Here is a 19,852-nt window from a genome sequence, read left to right on the forward strand (position 1 = left end):
TATTTCATCTCACCCATCTATTGTTGAGGGTAGCTAATGCAGGTACTCAGGACAGGGACCTGAAACCAGAAACCAAAGCAGGACGGTGCAGGAAAGCAAAGATGGTGCAGGAAAGCTGCTTTCTGGCTTACTCTGCATGGCTTACTCAGCCTGTTGTCCTACTTCATCCAGGACTATCTGTCTTTGGATGTTGTTTATCACAATAGAGAAGCAAACCAGGACAAGGACAGGGAAGATATTAGAGTTTGAAGAGGGAAATGGGAGGGGTGTGTGTGTGTGTGTGTGTGTGTGTTATACAGAGGAGTGAAAGTAGCAAGAATAAAGCAATTTTTTTAACTTTTTTTTATAAATGAAACTGCCCAATGGTTGTTTGACACACTCTGTTTAGATTTAGGGGTAAGTGTGGAGTGTTTTCAGAATCAAGGCTATAAACAATCTGGCCCTGATTAAAAATAATTCACTTGCTTTTAGCATCCTTGTTTGAGGTATCTTTAGAAAACACATATTACATCTGTAGACAGTTTTAGCTTTACCAGTTGTGTTTAAGTTTCTTGACTCAGCAGGAAAGACAATCAGATCCCAGGATGAAGGGCTGTCTCTCTTTTTCCCCTGGCTTTCCCTCCTTGGTTTTCCCTATCTTTCTACCCTGTCTTGAAAACATGGCTAATGAAGGAAGCTTTACTCCATGGGAATGAATAAGATTACCTATACCGGAGGCTTAAGAAGGAGAGAACATTCTGCAGGCAGACTTGGGAGGGGAGATCAGTGAGAGGATATCACCCTGGACTGCGGCAGTGCTTCTCTGGAGAAATTCCACATGTTCAGGGGCTTCTACAACAAGGAGTAACAGGATTTTAAAAGCACCTAGTGGAGTTTGGCTCAGCAGTTACGAGCACTTAATGTTCTTTCAGAGGATTTCTGAGTTGAACTCATCATAACTCACAACACAGCTCACCATTGCTTATAACTCAAGTTCCAGGAGGATCCATTGGCTCCAAGGTCATGGGCACTCATGTGCATGTATCCTTTCCCTCTCCCCTCCCCCAACATATAATCAAAAATATGTATTTTTAAGAAGCACCTAGTGGTTGTAGCAAATGGAATTAATTTGTGACAGTGACAAAAGCATTTTCCTTCAGTGTTGGTGGCAGATGACAGATGGGAGTGGGCTGAGGAATAAATGTTTGCTCAGTTGGTAGAGGCAGCATTCCTAGAGAGAACTTTCCATAGGATTTTCCTCTCCCAGGGAGTGAAGAAATGAGATAGAATCTAGAGGAAAGGAAGAATAGAGAAGGAGATGGGAGAGGGGAGAGGAGGACATATATCAATGCATTTTATTGTTGATGGTGATTATCTTCTAAAAAGAAACCATAGGTACAAAGATAGTGATGGCAAACAAGAAGGAGAACATGTGTGTGTCCCAGAGTGCTCAACAAGTATTATTATTGGTGGGGATTTTTCTGTAAACAGAGAAAACATAGATATAGTGATGATGATTGGCAGCAAGAGTCAGAGGTAGATGGAAGAAAAAAGTCAGAGGAACAGCCCCCATCCTCTCTAGCACAATGAAATTTGCTACACTTGCTCTCCTTGCAAGAAGAACTGGGTCCTCGATGTAACACCTGAAGGTCAGACTAAAAGATCTAGGCCAACAGAAAGAAGCTGAAAGAAATGTTTCTCTTCTGAGAAGTCTGACTCACTATTATCCTTTTGGGGAACAGGTGTAAAAGCCCATATCTCTGAATTTGTCCTCACTGAAGCCCCATTTTTCTTTTTCTCCCCTGCCACTGCTAGCATATTTAGACAAAGCAAGTAATTCTATCCAATGTAATGTATTAATGACCTAATGGCCAGTGCCAAATGCTATGTGTTCTCCAAAAGACTCAAATTGATATTTTTGTTGACATGGTATGAAGGCCAGAACCACAAAAGGGTATACTTTAAATTAGAAAAGAATGTGTTTTACAGGGGATAAAAATTATCAATAGAGAAGACACATTGTGACTTCTTTTCCAGTTTGTATCCCCTTGACCTCCTTTTGTTTGCAGATGATAGGATAGTATATTTAAGTGACCCCAAAACTTCCACCAGAGAACTCCTACAACTGATAAACAACTTCAGCAAAGTGGCTGGGGAAAAAAAAAATCATCAGGGGATGGAGAGATGGCTCAGTGGTTAAGGGCACTGACTGCTCTTCTGAAGGTCCTGAGTTCAAACCCCAGCAACCACATAGTGGTTCACACCATCTGTAATGAGATCTGATGCCCTCTTCTGGAGTGTCTGAAGACAGCTACAGTGTGTTTACATATAAATGAATAAATAAATCTTTAAAAAACAATTGTTGGTGGGATTGCAAGCTTGTACAACCACTCTGGAAATCAGTCTGGCGGTTCCTCAGAAAATTGGACATAGTACTACCAGAGGATCCAGCAATACCTCTCCTGGGCATATATCCAGAAGATGTCCCAACCGGTAAGAAGGACACATGCTCCATTATGTTCATAGCAGCCTTATTTATAATAGCCAGAAGCTGGAAAGAACCCAGATGCCACTCAACAGAGGAATAGATGCAGAAAATGTGGTACATTTACACAATGGAGTACTACTCAGCTATTTAAAAGAATGAATTTATGAAATTCCTAGGCAAATGGATGGATCTGGAGGGCATCATCCTGAGTGAGGTAACACAATCACAAAGGAACTCACACAATATGTACTCACTGATAAGTGGATATTAGCCCAGAAACTTAGGATACCCAAGATATAAGATACAATTTGCTAAATGCATGAAACTCAAGAAGAACGAAGACCAAAGTGTGGACACTTTGCCCCTTCTTAGAAATGGGAACAAAACACCCATGGAAGGAGTTACAGATACAAAGTTTGGAGCTGTGACGAAAGGATGGACCATCTAGAGACTGCCATATCTGAGGATCCATCCCATAATCAGCTTCCAAACGCTGACACCACTGCATACACTAGCAAGATTTTGCTGAAAGGACCCAGATAGAGCTGTCTCTTGTGAGACTATGCCGGGGCCTAGCAAACCCAGAAGTGGATGCTCACAGTCAGCTATTGGATGGATCACAGGGCCCCCAATGGAGGAGCTAGAGAAAGTACCCAAGGAGCTAAAGGGATCTGTAATCCTATAGGTGGAACAGCAATATGAACTAACCAGTACCCCCTGGAGCTCCTGTCTCTAGCTGCATATGAATCAGAAAATGGCCTAGTCGGGCCATCAGTGGAAAGAGAGGCCCATTAGTTGTGCAAACTTTATATGCCTCAGTACAGGGGAATGACAGGTCCAAGAAGTAAGAGTGGGTTGGGGGAGCGTGTGGGGGACTTTTGGGATAGCATTGGAAATGTAAATGAAATGAATACCCAATAAAAATAAATAAATAAAAGAAAAAAATTAGTAGCCTTCCTCTACTCAAAGGATAAACAGGCTGAGAAATAAATTAGGGAACTGACACTCATCACAATAGTCCCAAACAATATAAAATACCTTGGTGTGACTCTAACCAAACAAGTGAAAATCTGTAAGACAAGAACTTCAAGTCTCTGAAGAAAGAAATTGAAGAAGACCTCAGAAGGTGGAAAGATCTCCCATGCTCATGGATTGGCAGGATTAATATACTAAAAATGGCCATCTTGCTAAAAGCAATCTATAGATTCAATGCAATCCCCATCAAAATTCCAACTCAGTTCTTCACAGAGTTAGAAAGAGCAATTCTCAAATTCATCTGGAATAACAAAACAATCCAGGATATCCAAAACTCTTCTCAACAATAAAAGAACATCTGGAGGAATCACCATGCCTGACCTCAAGCTGTACTGCAGAGTAATTGTGATGAAAACTGCATGGTACTGGTACAGCGACTGACAGGTAGATCAATGCAATAGAATTAAAGACCCAAAAATGAACCCACACAGCTATGGTCATTTGATCTTTGACAAAAGAGCATTTTCAACAAATGGTGCTGGTTCAACTGGTGCTCAACTTGTAGAAGAATGCAAATTGATCCATTCTTATCTCCCTATACAAAGCTCAAGTCCAAGTGGATCAAGGACCTCCACATAAAACCAGATATACTGAATCTAATAGAAGAGAAAGTGGGGGAAAGCCTTGAACACATGGGCACAGGGGGAAAGTTCCTGAACAGAACACCAATGGCTTATGCTCTAAGATCAACAATTGACAAATGGGACCTCATAAAAATTGCAAAGCTTCTGTAAGGCAAAGGACACTGTCAATAGGACAAAACGGCAACCAACAGGTTGGGGAAAGATCTTTAGCAATCCTATATCCAATAGAGGGCTAATATCTAATATACACAAAGAACTCAAAAAGTTAGGCTCCAGAGAACCAAATAACCCTGGTTAAAAAGTGGGGAACATAGCTAAACAGAGATTTTTACAACTGAGAAAACTCAAATGGCCAAGAAGCACCTAAAAAAATGTTCAACATCCTTAGCCATCAGGGAAATGCTAATCAAAATGACCCTGAGATTCCACCTCACACCAGTCAGAATGGCTAACATTAAAAGCTCAGGTGACAGCAGATTCTGGTGAGGATGTGGAGAAAGAAGAATACTCCTCCATTGCTGGTGGAATTGCAAGCTGGTACAACCACTCTGTAAATCAGTCTGGCAGTTCCTCAGAAAGCTGGACATAGTACTGCCTGAGGATCCAGCTATACCACTCTTGGGCATATACCCAGAAGATGCTCCAACATGTAATAAGGACATATGTTCCACTATGCTCATCACAGCCATATTTATAATAGCCAGAAGCTGGAAACAACCCAGATGTCCCTTAACAGAGGAATGGATACAGAAAATGTGGTACATTTACACAATGGAGTACTACTCAGATATTTTAAAAACATGACTTCATGAAATTCACAGGCAAATGATGGATTTAGAAAATATCATCCTGAGTGAGTAACTCAGTCACAAAGAACACACATGGTATGCACTCACTGATAACAGCCTGGCAACGAGCCTGGAATACCCACACCCACGATACAACTCATGGACCACATGAAGCTCAAGAGGAAGGAAGACCAAAGAGTGGATGCTTCAGTTTTTCCTAGAGTGGGGAACAAAATAATGAAGGGAAGTAGAGGATGGGAGGAATTTGAAAGGAAGAGATAAGGGAGAGGGGAAAAGGAGGGGCAGAATCAGATATGGGAGGGAGATGGAGGGAGATGTGCAGAAAGGGCCAGAAAATTGAACAGGGTTATGTAGAAATGGGTGATGGGGATCTGGGGGTAGCAACCAGAAAGTTCCAGATGCCAGGAAAGCAAGAGCCTCCCAGGACCCCACAGGGATGACATTAGCCGAAATACCTCACAAATGGGAGGGAGAACCTGTTGAGACCATATACTTCTGTTAGGCATGGGCCTCCAGTTGAGAGATGGGGCCACCCACCCATCTCCAAAATTTTAACCCAGAACTGCTCCTATCCTAAGGAAACACAGGGACAAAGGGTGGAGCAGAGACTGAAGGAAAGGCCATTCAGAGACTGCTCCACCTGGGAATTCATCCCACATGCAGACACCAAATCCAGACACTATTGCAGATGTCATGAAGTGCTTGCTGACAGGAGCCTGATATAGCTGTCTCCCGAGAGACTCTGTCAGATCCTGATCAATACAGATGTGGATACTTGCAGCCAACCATAGGACTGAGCACAGGGACCTCAATGGAGGAGTTAAGGGAAGGACTGAAGGAGCTGAAGGGGCCTTATCTGGCATCAATGATAGAGAGGGCCCTTGGTCTTGTGAAGGCTTGATGCCCCAGTATAGAGGAATGGTAGGGCAGTGAGGCAGGAGTGGGTAGATGGATGGGGGAGCACCCTCATAGAAGCAGGGTAAGAGGGGATGGAATAGGGGGTTTGCTGAGGGGAGACATTTGAAATGTAAATAAATAAAATATCAAACTTTAAAAAATAAAATAAAAAATAGGACACATTTTTAAAGTTTTGAAAAAACTAGTATTTGTAGTAAATTTTCTCATCTAAATCCCATCTTTCCTATCATATGTCACTATTTAATATGTTAAATCTATTTACTAATACATATATTTTTTACACTGAGTTAATAAGTTTTTTCCTGAATACCTATTGCGTGTCAAGCATTTTCCATATATTGTGACTAATCCTTAAAATAACACCAGTGGGGAAGACAGTAAAAATCATTGTGCTGTTAATTCAGTGTTTTTATAATTCAGGCACAATGATAAGCATTTTACATAGTTTATTTACTAAGCTTATGCAGCATAATATAGCATCTTGGCATTTTCTTTTATATTTCCTTATGTCTTTTATCTTTCATTTGATTCAGAAAGTCAGTGCATTTTACTCATTTTCTTAGAGAGGGAAAAAAAGAATGTATAAAAGTAATTTTTATTTGCCTGAAGTAACTGTTGCCTCCAAGGCTTACTACCTCAGTCTGCTAAACTAGGGCTAGTCCTGGAAGCTTCTAACCTTTGTAAAATGTTTCAGCCTTTAAGTCTTGCTGCTACATAAGATCACACTTTCTTGATCTTTCTGAATTTTGTTGGTTGTTTTAACTCAGCTGTTCTGGCTCAAACACCTCTCCAAGCTGACTGATTCAATTTGGCTTCTCTCTGCTTCTCCTGAATTGCTCTACTTGACCTCAAACTTAACTCTAGCAATCTGTTCTAATCTTCTGGCTCCTTCTCATTCTCTGGCTCATTCTGCTTTCACCTGTGTCTAGCTTGTTCTCTCTCTCTCTCTCTCTCTCTCTCTCTCTCTCTCTCTCTCTCTCTCTCTCTCTCAGTCACCTGTTCCTCTATAACTGTCCCAATAAAACTGCCTCCTTTCTCTCCTTCCACCTCTGTACTGCCCTTTAAGCAGCTTCTATTTCCTCTCTTTTCTCATAAGAGTTGGGCATATTCTGTTCTGTTAAATCTTTCTCTGATTCATCATTTTTTTGTGCCACACAATTAGAAGTCACTTTCAAACATGAATGCTTCCTTCTACAAACTAACTCTTCCTTCATTATTTAGGATTAAAGGTGTGTAGTATATTAAGTAAGGCATGCTTATTTTCTAGCCAAAGGGACTAAATGTGTGTGCTAAGGCTAAGCCACACCACAACTAGAAACAGCTTTTTTCCCAGTCAATAACATAGTTTCAGGGTGCATATTGTAATCAAATATCCGGTAACAAGAGTGAATTAAAATAAAAATAATTTCTCCCCAAATTTAGCTCCTCATCAGGCCGCATACAAAAGACCTGAGAGTTGGAGGATGGAAGAGGGAGGGGGATGAGAGAGAAGAATAGGGAATAAACAACTAAGCTCATTATATAAAGTATAGAGCATCAACAGTGGAAAAAATGTTTTAGGAGAAGAGGTTTTGGAGAACTGGGTTAACTATGAGTTTGCTCACTAGCTGGGCTTCTCCATCTCAAGGGAAAGGTCAAAAAGGCCTTTGAGTGAGAGGAAGGGAGAATGAGGGACATTGTTAGATGAACAGAAGTAGACTAAGTTTGTTTCTGTGCCCCAGTCATTCCCCATGGAAGAGGCTTGGGTTGGTTTAAATGAGATGACCTCTGTAATCTTGGGCATTTAAATGCTTGGTGCCCAGTTAGTGGCATTATTCGAGAGGTTCAGGAGGTTGGAGAAAATATGTCACAGGAGGTAAACTTTGAGAGTTCAAATCCAAGTCTAGTTTATCCTAAACCCACCAGGCAAGGGGTGGTCCATTAGCCAAAGTGACTGAAGCAGCAGCCAAACTTGAATGCTAGATCTCTACCCAGATCAGAGATTCATGGCCAGACTCTACTCTCCTCTATTCTATTAAGTTCTACTCTAACACCAAAACCTGTACCTGCTCACTAGGAAGACCCTCCAAACCTTCAAACGTTGACAGATTTTTTAAGTGGATACCTGGATAATTGATGCTTTACTATGTATCTGACCCAGATGCATTATTCAAGGATCCAAGTAGCATGAAGCCACTGTGGGACTTGGGAACAGTAGCAGAACCATCAGTGGGGTTTAAAACTTGGGCCTAGGATGACTGGAAGTTCCATATGTTGTACAATGATCCCCTTCCTTTCCTGCTTTTTGTGTGAAGAGTAGAGATGAAGGTCTTTTTAGTTATCAGCCTCAATCCTGAATCTACTTCGGAGCCACAGCACTTCCCTAACGTGCCATTTTCACTCAGAGGACTCTTTGTAGCCCAGGAAACATGGACAAAGACAGAGTATATGCATATCTGCCCTGCTGAATTCTGCTTTTGCCAATAAAATGTGAGTTATTAGGAGGAAGAGAGAGCCTCTTATTAGAACATTTTCAGAGTTTGTTCAGTGGAGCCCAAGGTCAGGAAGAAAACGGCTCACAACAGCTCCTAGCTGACTGGCAGGGGCATAAAGAAAAGGCTGAAGTGAGTAAGTCGATAGATTAATGTCCGAAAGGAATCAGCAGGGGAAAGACTGGAAACTCTAGCGTACCTCGGCTTCACTCAGGATCAAAACCTTCCAAGTTAAAGCCAGGGCATGGATGCACAAGCCTTTAATGTTGTTTTGTTTTGTTTCTCAGACTTCAAATATCTTCTATTAGAAGGCCATGCATTGCCTTCATTTATTGTATTTGAAATCACTGTATAGTTACTTTTGTGAAAACACTGCCTGCATTTTCTAGTACAAAAAGAAAAAAAAAGCCTAAAAATTGTTTCAGGAATGTAGAAAAATATCCAAATTAAATAGCGGAAAAAGTGCACCATAATTACTGCTGCACCATAGTCATTTCTGCATTTCCCATGTTTCTTACATAACTATCTTGTCTGATAACACACAATATAAAGAACAATTATGAAAAACAGACATTTACATATACTTCTAAAGTCTTACTGAGAATATCCTGTTGGCATTGGATAGCCAATTATAGGCGCAGCAACTGCTGTAGCAGGATATGCCTATGCCTGTTGGTTCATACCATTGTGAATACTTGCAACATTACTTCCATATTGCTGAGTGCTATCATAACTGTCCTGGTAAGACCCTGTTGGATTAACAGTCCCAAAACTGGTCTGTATACCATCAGACACAAAATTGTTTCCAAAGCTTCCATTTGCAGCACTGTAAACACCATTCTGGGGTTTATCCCCCAAATGTCTCTGAAGCAGACTAGTCTTTGTCATCGTTTTCCCCATCTCTAAAGGTATTAAATCCACCCCCTTTTCCTGCAGAGTATGTCATAACAATCATCCTTCATGCTTCCTCTACCCCTGGAACAACCTGAACCTTTGTCTTCCACCAACTGAAGCAACTTTGGATTAATTGCTTTATTAGCTTCTCAAAGCACAGAGATAAGGTCACTCACTTGCTTTATGTTGTTAGGTGTAAACAAAGTGCCTGTTGTGGTACTGTGAGCAGTTCTTCCAATTCGATGAATATAATACTCTGAGGAGTTAAGTATTCATAATTGTTGACAAATTTAACATCTTCCATTTCTAGCCCTCTGGAGACCACATCGGTAGCAATCAAAATAGAAGCTTTTTCATGTTTGAATTCATTTATAACCCAGTCACATTCCTGCTGACTCTTGTCACCATGGATGCCCATGATAGGTCACCCATCTCTCCTCATTGTTCTGGTAAGTTCATCACATCTTCTTTTGGTTTCAACAAAAAATAGTAGTTTTGCTCTCCTTCTCACTCATGACCTCTTCCATCAGACAAGTAAGTTTTTCATTCTTTTCGACATTATGACATGTGTCCACAACCTGAGGAATGTTATGGTTTGCACTTAGTTCCAGTGCACCAATATTGAGATGAATAGATTCTTTCAGGAAATCTTCAACAACCTGTCTTACTTCTTTTGGTCAATTTGCACTCCACATTAGTGTTTGCCTTTCAGGTCTTATTTGAGCCACAATTTTCCTTATTTGGGGTTCAAATCCCATATCAAGCATCCTATCAGCTTCATCAAAGCCATGCCACAGGACAGGTCTGGAACACCTCTAAGCTCCTCTGTATTGCTCCTTCAATGAGCTATCTTCTTCCCTTAATCAATCTTATCTATATTACAAAGCCTCCAAGCAAACCTGAAAACAAAGTAATAGGACAGAAACGGCTTCCAGAGTAGCTGATCTTACAGAGGCAATCAATGATTCATCTGTATTGTGGGGCTGGTGGCAGTACTGGGAACCAAATTCAGAGCCTTGTTGATCCTAGGCAGGTACTCTACCAACGAGTTATATCCACAGCCCTGATTTTACTGTTTGTTTTGTGACCCGGTCCTACTAAATTGTGTTCTGGATTGCTGTCTGTTCTTTCTGCCCTGTACCCTGTGCCTGTACTCAGGTGAGATTAGGTGAAATCTTAATTAGTCAGATAAGGCTAGAGCCTGTGATGACTGGGGAGTGGAAGGGAAAGTGGAGCTGAAAGTTTTAGAGAAGGGACAGAGATAGAGATAGAGATAGAGATAGAGATAGAGATAGAGCTAGAGCTAGAGCTAGAGCTAGAGCTAGAGCTAGAGCTAGAGCTAGAGATAGAGATAGAGATAGAGATAGAGATAGAGATAGAGATAGAGATAGAGATAGAGATGGAGGGAGGTGGAGGGGCAGGGGCAGGGGCAGGGGCAGGGGCAGGGGCAGGGGCAGGGGCAGGGGCAGGGGCAGAGGCAGAGGCAGAGGCAGAGGCAGAAGCAGAGGCAGGAGATGGTGCTGAAGGAGAGGATGATGAGCCAGAGCCAGGTGGTCCTAGGAGCCATGAGTAACTACGGATTTCTTAGATAGACAATTGAGTAATGTAAGACACATTTGTCCAATCTAGGTGTACAGCTTGTATCTATATTAGTTGAGTTTTGAGTTCTTTGTGTGGGCATTTTGGGGTTGAGGATTTACTGTTATAAATCTGGCTGATAAATTGTAAGCCTCTGGAGTTTTCTTTACTTTACGGGGTTACTGGGATTTGGGCTTTCTGCCAAGTGGCCACATGGGGCAGTTGGCCTGGGAAGATGAGAGATGGGGCTGTTTGGCAGCTGGCTAACCACAGGAACCATAGGGGTGGGTGAGACCATCATTGCAAGTGCATAGCCAGACATAGCATAGATTTTTTTTTTTTAATAATTACACGCTACAAAATTGTCCAGACTTTCCTTGAACTCACTCTGTAGCAAAAGTACACTTTTCATTTTTTTTCATTTGGAATCTTCTTGCTTCTCCCTCAAAGGTAGTTAGAATTACGGCCTTTGCCACCCAGCCCAGCTCTATATGTATTTGCTCTAATACACTTTGTGATCGAAAGTTTATATTCATTAGGTCTGTAAGCCACTCTAGCAACTTAATAAATCTCAAATAAATAAATGGTATAGCAGTGACACAGACAAATCAGGAGGTATCTTTGAGTAACTAGACGATTTCTCAGCTCTTAGTGAGGTTAGTTTGCGTACCAGGATCCCAGAAAACTCAACAGTCACCAAACCCTTCCCAAAACAATGGCTTTCCAGGTTTTGTTTCCCAAATTCAGAGAAAGAAATTCAAAGAGCAGAAGGTAAGTTTTAGAAAGTTTATTATAGGAGGCTTCAGAGAAAGAAAGAGGGTCCCTGGAAAGATGATACCATTAAAGTGCTAGTCTGGGACCTTTTGTAAGGATGTGTGGAGGAGACTGGGACAAGTTGGAGAGAAAATGACTTGGCCAGCCCAGTTGGCCCAACCATAAGGTATGTATATCCCTTCTCTCTCTTGCAGTTGGGTCTTCACATGTAAAAGTAAATTTTATTCTCCTGTTGTAATTGCTGTCTGGGAGGCTTGCTATCTCTCTTTGCTGTCCTAGACATAATCCTGGAAGGTTCTAACCCCCATACAATCTTATCTAGGCCTAGAATTTTTCAGCCTCTGAGATTTGCTGAGAAATAAGCTCACCCTTTCTTAGATCTTTCTAAGCTCTGGCTGGCTGGTTCAATTCAGTTGTTCTGGCTCAAAACTCCTCTCCCAGCTGACTTATTCAATCTGGCTTTTCTCTTGACCTCTGAATTTCTGTGCTTGGCCTCAAACTAACTTTAGCATTTTTTTCTAATCTTCTGGCTCCTTTTCATTCTTTTGCTTGTTCTGTGTTTACCGGTGTCTAGCTTGTTCTCTCTCCAACCTGTCTCTGTAAGACTCTTCTGGTAAAGCTGCCTCTTTCTCCCTCTCTGCAATGCTGCCTCTCAACCCTGCTGTGCTTCTCTCCTCGGATGCTGCTGCATCCTGCACTGCACTTTCTCCTTCCTGTACTGTCTGTCTCTCAGGGAGATTCTCTTTCCTCTCTCTTCTCATGAGAGTTGACATATCCTATTCTGTCAAATCTTTCTCTAACTTATCATAAATTTTGCCACTCAATAGACATAACTTTCAAGCCTGTGTGCTTCCTTTTACAAACTAATTTTAACTTCATTGTTTGGGATTAAAGTTATGTGCTAAGGACTAAACCTCACTCTGGCTAGAAACAGGATCAAATATCTTGTAACACTCATATAATTTTGGAACAGGGCTAAGAAATAGCAAGGAGCAAGACACCACAACTCTATCTGGCTTTCCTGGACTCCCACAAGGACATTCTTGGCACTGCTACTTTTGGGTATGTGTCCTATCTGACCGGTTTCCAATCCCTGATCCCCATTTATAAGTCAGAGCACCAATGCAAAACCAAAGTTCTCACCTCAAAGAAAGTAAGACACAATTAATTCTAAAATTGACTATGAGTAAACAAGGCCTGGGAACACAAATTCAGTTGCCCCAAATACTGGATTTTGATATGGTAACATGAAGTTTTTATGGTCCTAGAACAAATAAAGTTATATATCAGGACACTTTTCAAATATATTGGTGGATCTGTCAGGTAAACCAGTTCCATCAAATAGTGAAGGCTCAGCTGTAGACCTTAGATTCTACCTTGTCTTCCTTAACTTGTTCACTGACAAAAAATAGGTACCTGTACATTCCAAAAGGATTTACCTAATAGTCACGAGGGTACTGGGTCAAACACAGAGACAGGAAATCAATGGCTATTAAGGGAGCTAAAGATAGTCTAAGACAAGTCTGTTTCCTAACTTTTAATATCCCAGCTCTCTCCAAGTGTGGACATACCAGTCAGTCAATTAGCCCCGTGAAATGTTTGATGTAGCTGTAACTCCTCCATGACCCCTGGAACTTCAGTCGGTAGAATTATATGTAAAAACCTAACAATTCCTGACTGTCATCTGATGTGTCCTAAGGAATAGACTTCTGAAACTAATCCCACATCCTGTAGCATCTGATGTTGTCTCCAGAGAGTGTCAGGACTGAGTTGTATTAGAGGATCCCAGCAGAATTACGTTGAGTGCTGAACCATTTGCCATTCATGTTCTTGAGTCAAAAGTAGAGAGCTGAATGCCTAAGGGTCAGTCAAAACATTTTATTTTCTTCCTATCCCACGTCAGAAGAGTGCACTTCCACATTGTCTGATGAGATACCCACTATTATAGTGACTGTCCTGAAGGCATCATCACAGCATCATCACAGCATCATCACAGCATCATCACAGCATCATCACAGCATCATCACAGCATCATCACAGCAGCACACCGTGATCATCACAGCAACATCACCTTTTGGGCTAAAGGTGCAGAGAAAGGACTGCCCTCTTGTAGTTAGGCCATGACACACAAACTGTGGCTACAGGATGGACTCTGGATTGTTAGCATTTGTTCTGTACTAATGCCATTATTAATAAATATTAACAAAAATAAATTGAATATGAATATGAGTCATTTCCTATTTTGGTAATGGATCTTTGTATATTCTTTAATTTTTAATCTCAAAATATTTTGATGGATTTTTTTATTTTAAGTAGTAGTTCCTGGATTTTTTTTATTATTATTCATTGCCGTTTAGTTTGTTTTCTAAGTTTATTTATAAGACATGCTTCATATTTCTCATACTCTTTGAGAAAACTCCTAGAAAGCTTTGACAAATACACATGAAGTACTTCAGAGGATGTCTCTGGCTAGAGATACAGGTCCACAAGGTTTGTTTTGAAGTGGGTAATTTATGAAGTTCTGGTCAAACAAAATATGTCTCAAAGAATGAGACTAGCACAGTGATAGAGAACTTGATATCATTGCAAGCTCATGAATTAGAATTATAGAGATAAAAACAAATATAAATAAAACCAGGAAAACCGTTTGGATAGGGAAGTAGCTCAACTGATAGAATACATGGTTAGCATACATAAATCCTTGGGTTTGATCTCCATCATTACATGTACTCACATATATACATGCAAAAACACACATAGATCATCTGCATGTACACTATATATGTTAAGACACAGAGGCATACACAAACACATGTCCTTACACACATAAATATACAAGAACACATACATATACATACAATTACATACATGCACACACATATATATGCATATATATAAATATATATATATATATATATATATATACACACACAGAGACATTTACACATAAACTTGCACACACAGAAAGATATTTCCACATAAATTAGCACACACACATACATGCACACACTTACAAATACTCATGCACATACATATACACATTCAAACATACACATGCACACACATGTGCAAACACACACACACATACACTCTCACATATACTCATATAAACATGCACATACAAATATGCACATGCACCCATATTTACACATGAGTGCACACATAAACACATATATAAACACACACATACACACACAAACACAGGTTTTTTTTTCCTGGGGAAACTCTTGTTGACTATGACAGTTTACAAGATTTGCTCTATTTCTGACACTCCTCAGTCTGGTCCTGTGTAATGTTTTTCTCACTGTCTGATTGGAGTCATGTGCTTTGAGACCTTTCATGTCAAGGGTATGTGTGGTAAGTGAGTTGTTTTCTACCTTAGCCTATCACCTCTCTGAAGCAGTTTTGCCAGGCTTATTCACAGTAAATTTGTTTACTTACTGACATTCTCATGACCACATGGCTAGCTCAGTCAGTATAACATGAGACTCTTACATTCTCTATTCTCAGAAAAAAAAAATCCCCAAGCAATGCATAACCCAAGGGAAGGTACTAGGTTCGCTTCCTTGAAGGTTAAGTATCTACTTAAAGGATGGGTCAGTGGCAGGCCAATTGGCTTGATATTTATTAAGTAGACATCTTCTTAAGGCACAGGGGCAGCAGTAGGCTCACTTCCTTGAAGGGTTAAGTGAGTATCTACTTAAGGCATTTGGAAATATTCGGTGTAATATTTGCCTTTTGTTCTCATTTATTTGTCTAATAGAATATTTTTATATCTGAGCTGATTCTTAGATATTTGTTTATAGTTTGAATATTTTATTATATTATCATGTATTCCCATTTTTTTATCCATTGGCAGTTGTTTAAGACTGGTTTCTCTTTTATTTCAAAGTATGTATCATGGCACATGTCCTTTTAAGCTTTACTATCAATCATCGATGAATCGGGAATGCTCGCCACAAAATCAGGCATGCGTTCATTCATCCACTTTTTTTTAATCTGCAAACTTGTGTAAACGTGTTATTTTTCTATTATGAATCATGTTCTATGATTAGTGAGGAACATTTTCACAGAGGCTGTTGCCTAGCACAGAATTAAAAATTCACCCATAAAAATATCCATTGTTAGAAATTGTAGTGAGTGGTATGAAGGGAGATGAATTACATTTAATGAAAAAAAATGATGACGAACCCATGCCAAAAAAAAAAAAAAAAAAGTTCTTTACAGAAATGTGATATAAGCTGAGATCTGAAAGTGGGCCAAAGTAGATAATTTTAGACAGGATACATACACATACTCACAAATGCTCATGCACATACATGTATACACTGGTTGGTTTAATTCTCCCAAAGTAAAAGCTTAGGGCACTGTGGTGGTTTGAATATGTTCAGCCCATGGGAAAGGCATTATTAGGAGGTGTGGCATTATTGGAGGAGGAGTGTCTTTGTTAAAAGAAGTTCAACACTGTGGGCGTGGGCTTTGAGAACCTATGCTCAAGCTCTGCCCAATGCCGGGGGGTCGGGGGAGGGGGAGAGGGAAGGCCCTCCTTCTAGCTGTCTTCAAAACAGAGACTCAATCTGCCTGCCTTTGGATCAAGAACTCCCTTCTCTATCACCATGTCTACCTGCATACTGCCATGCTTACCGCCATGATTGTAATGGACTGAACCTCTGACACTGTAAGTCAGCCATAGCTAAATGTTGCCCTTTATAAGGGTTGCCTAGGCCTTTGTGTCTCTTCAAAGCAATGGAAACCCTAAGACAGCCACAAATACTTAATATAAACACTTACATTAAATTATCCTAATATAAGTTTTATTTTGAGCAGTATCTAGGATGCTTAAGCTTCCTCCTTTATTATTGAATTCTTGGGAATTTTGTGTGATGTGATTTGATCATATTCACCTCGCCTCCCAACTGTTCTCATTTACAACCATCCTTCCCTAACCATCCAACTTCCTATCCTCTTTTCTTAAAGCCTATTAAAATGACATTAAAAATAACTGGTTTCTCTATTATGAAACTGACTGATTTAAAATCACTAGGAGATCAATATACCTGTGTGTCTGTCTGTCTGGGTGTTTCTAGAGAGGGGTATGAGAGTATAGCAGACCCACTGTAAATATGGAAGATGCCAACCATGGTCAGGGGCTCAGATAGACTAGAAGGGGGAGGAGAAAACCAGCTGAGCTCCCCATTCTTTTGCCTGCTTTTCAGCTGACCAGGAACTGAGTAACTTTTCTTGTAGCACACTCCTGCACCATGATGCTCTGCCCAAGCACATGGGGCTAAGTGACTGTGGATGAAAACCACAAGTCAAAAGAAATCCTTCCTTATTTACAGCGTCTGTGTCAGGCATTTTGATCACAGAGACAACAAACAAACACAAACAAATAAACAGTAACTATTTTCTTATCTGAGCAAACAATTCTTTTGGTGATGGTCTATATTGATTGAGAATATTAATTCTAGTCACTGAACTACAACCTACAAAAGTCCCTGTGGCAAAGTGCAAGGGTTTATTTTCACACATGCACAATCCAATGGTTTTGATCAACCAGAATAAATTTTGAGGTGTCTGTATTCTTCTGCCATGTGCTCACAGATACTAGTTTATACTGATACTAGAGAGACCAGAAAAAAAAAAAAGAGAAAATGGAAAGCAATCTTAGAAAAGAACAGAAAACACTGGACACCTGAGAGATAGCCATGTTACTTCTACCTGTATTCTATTGTCTAGAATGAGTCACATGACAAAGAAAGCATGAAAGAATGCAGAAAATACAGTTATTTTCAATTCTAAGCAAATGAAGAGATGGGTCAAAACAGCATTCATTGTCTGCTGAATTGTTGATAGTTATAACAATTTATAGAGAGTATTGAGAAATACTACTATAAGAAGACTTTTGAAATGACTAACTCTTAGGGGTTGCTCTGGTGCTGTTATGTCTTCAAGTGACAAATCTTGGCCCCCAAGATCTGGTTGCAGACCAGACAAGCACATTCTCACATACTTCAAATGATGTGTAAACTTTGCTCGTCTATATCATCTGAAAAATACTGGGGAGGATAGCGGTAGGACAAGCTTCTAGATGTTGAAGGTAGGGACCACAAGGTGGAGAGAGTGGGTGGGAGGTGGGGTGGGGAGGGAGAGGGAGAGGGGGAGGGGAGAGGGGGAGGGAGAGGGAGAGGGATAGGGGGGAGGTAGAGGGGGAGGGGGAGAGGGAGGAGGAGGGGGAGGGAGAGGGAGAGGGAGAGGGAGAGGGAGAGGGAGAGACAGGGCAATGATTGGCAAGTAACTTGGGGAGCACAGCTTGCAAATAGCCAGTCTAGTGTAGAAAAATAATTTAGGGGTAATCACCCAGTAATTGTGCTAAAGCTGATTAAATAAATCAATAGGACTCTGTCTTGATTATTGGGGGGGAACAGTTATTAAAAATCCAACAACAGCTAACTGTTGGGGTCCAACCTCCACACAGGATCAGAGTTTTCAACTGGAATCAGGGATATCTGGAAGGTGCATAATAAATATACACAGACTACTTTTTGGGTACAAACTGACAGGCAATTTTTCTTTTCCTTTTTCTTTTTTTAGATTTATTTTATTTATTTTATGTATATGAGTACACTGTATCTGTACTGATGGTTGTGAGACATCATATGGTTGCTGGGAATGAAGGTTGCTCACTCTGGTCGGCCCTGCTTGCTCAGGCCTTTATTTATTATTATATCTAAGTACACTGTGGCTGTCTTCAGACACACCAGAAGAGGGCACCATCTCATTATGGATGGTTGTGAGCCACCATGTGGTTTCTGGGATTTGCACCCAAAACCTTCTGAAGAGCAGTTAGTGCTCTTAACCACTGAGTCATCTCGCCAGGCCCATGCAATTTCTCAAGGCTTAAAGCTTCTCTCTGTTCTCTCTCACTCTCTGCTCTTTCTCACTTGCTTGTTCGCTCGCAGCTTGAGGCTGCACACACTCTGCATTCTGCACACTTGGCTTTTCTCCTGTGCACTTTTTTTTTCTTGAACTCCCACACTCACACACACCTCTGTGCATTCCCCTTTCACTCTCAAACACACTCTTCACACACATCTCTCACACACACTCTCTCCACACACACCTCACATTCTCTCCTCACTCATTCTTCTTGTGGTCCTTTTTCTTGCCTCAGGCTTTTATTGATACTCCAAAAGTAGGTAGAAAAAAAAAAGGACATTGTATAATCATTGCCAAATCAAATTCAAAAGAATAAGCACATCCTACAAAGAATCAAGAATTATAACTGTTCCCCAAAGTTTCAAACTTCCCTATTCCCAGGGCCTACAGCCAAAGTAATAATAATTGTAAACTTATCATTATTTAAACTTTAACTTTCGACTTATTATACTTCAGAGCTCAGAGCTCCGAGGCCAGCTACTTGTATTTTCTTGTGAAGCTCTAATGATAAATGACATGGGCAAAGCTGCCAGGCAGTGGCCAGAAAGAATCAACTTAACCCTTAACTCAGTAGTTCCGCTAGCTTTCTGCTTCTGTACATTGTACACAATAACTCTCCTAAGAGTCTCAGTGTTCTGACTTAGTTTTACTAGTATAAGATTTCACATACTCTATACTTGCTTATCCAGGAACCACTCTTAAATGTTGTGTAAAACTTATTTCATAATTTCAATAGTTTTTTTTTTCCTTTCTTAGGATCCCAATGTTGGCTCTATTTCACTTTCTAATAATTTCTTCAAACTTTCTTTGCAAGTCAAGTATTAACCTGGAACTACCATTGTGCAGTTGTTACATTGTTTCCAAGATGAGAGCACACAGCATGCACCTGGGCCACTAGGACTGTGCTGTGCTGGTCCCCATGCCTCAATTTTAATTGTTTAAGAATCATCACATCAGGGAACATTTAGTTTCGCAGAATTCACCAAAGCAGAAGGAGGAAGAAGTAAGAAAGTCAGACACAATGCACCAAGGCCAACTGAAAAGCAGTCACGCACAAATGAAATCTATACAGCCATTGCCCAGGGTTGGGAGAAACGGGTGGGAACATTTCCCCTCCAGGTCTCTCTAATATTAGAAGGTCTGTAGATCCCACTGCTTTTCATCAGCTAGGTTTTCCTCGGGGGTTGTTCAGATGACCAAGTCTATATAAAATCATAAGCTCATAAGCTCAGCTACTGCTTTTAGAATGACAAGGAGCCACCCCTGTTTGTTAGCAACTATAGAATGTCCTGTGATCTCTTCAAATAGTCCCATCATATTTGCTGCTGAGACAGAAGCAAGAAGGACCGAAAATATGAGAAATTGATTGCAAGCAAACATCAA

At 40.6% G+C, this 19,852-nt stretch overlaps 1 pseudogene; it reads right to left on the reverse strand.

The window, feature by feature from the left end:
- Window positions 1-8,878: 8,878 nt before the first annotated feature.
- Window positions 8,879-11,054, reverse strand: LOC110308448 (putative ATP-dependent RNA helicase DDX5 pseudogene; annotated as a pseudogene).
- Window positions 11,055-19,852: the final 8,798 nt, after the last annotated feature.

The sequence above is a fragment of the Mus caroli genome, unplaced genomic scaffold, assembly GCF_978045245.1.
Source record: "Mus caroli unplaced genomic scaffold, Mus_caroli_1 scaffold_15, whole genome shotgun sequence".
Taxonomy (NCBI): domain Eukaryota; kingdom Metazoa; phylum Chordata; class Mammalia; order Rodentia; family Muridae; genus Mus; species Mus caroli.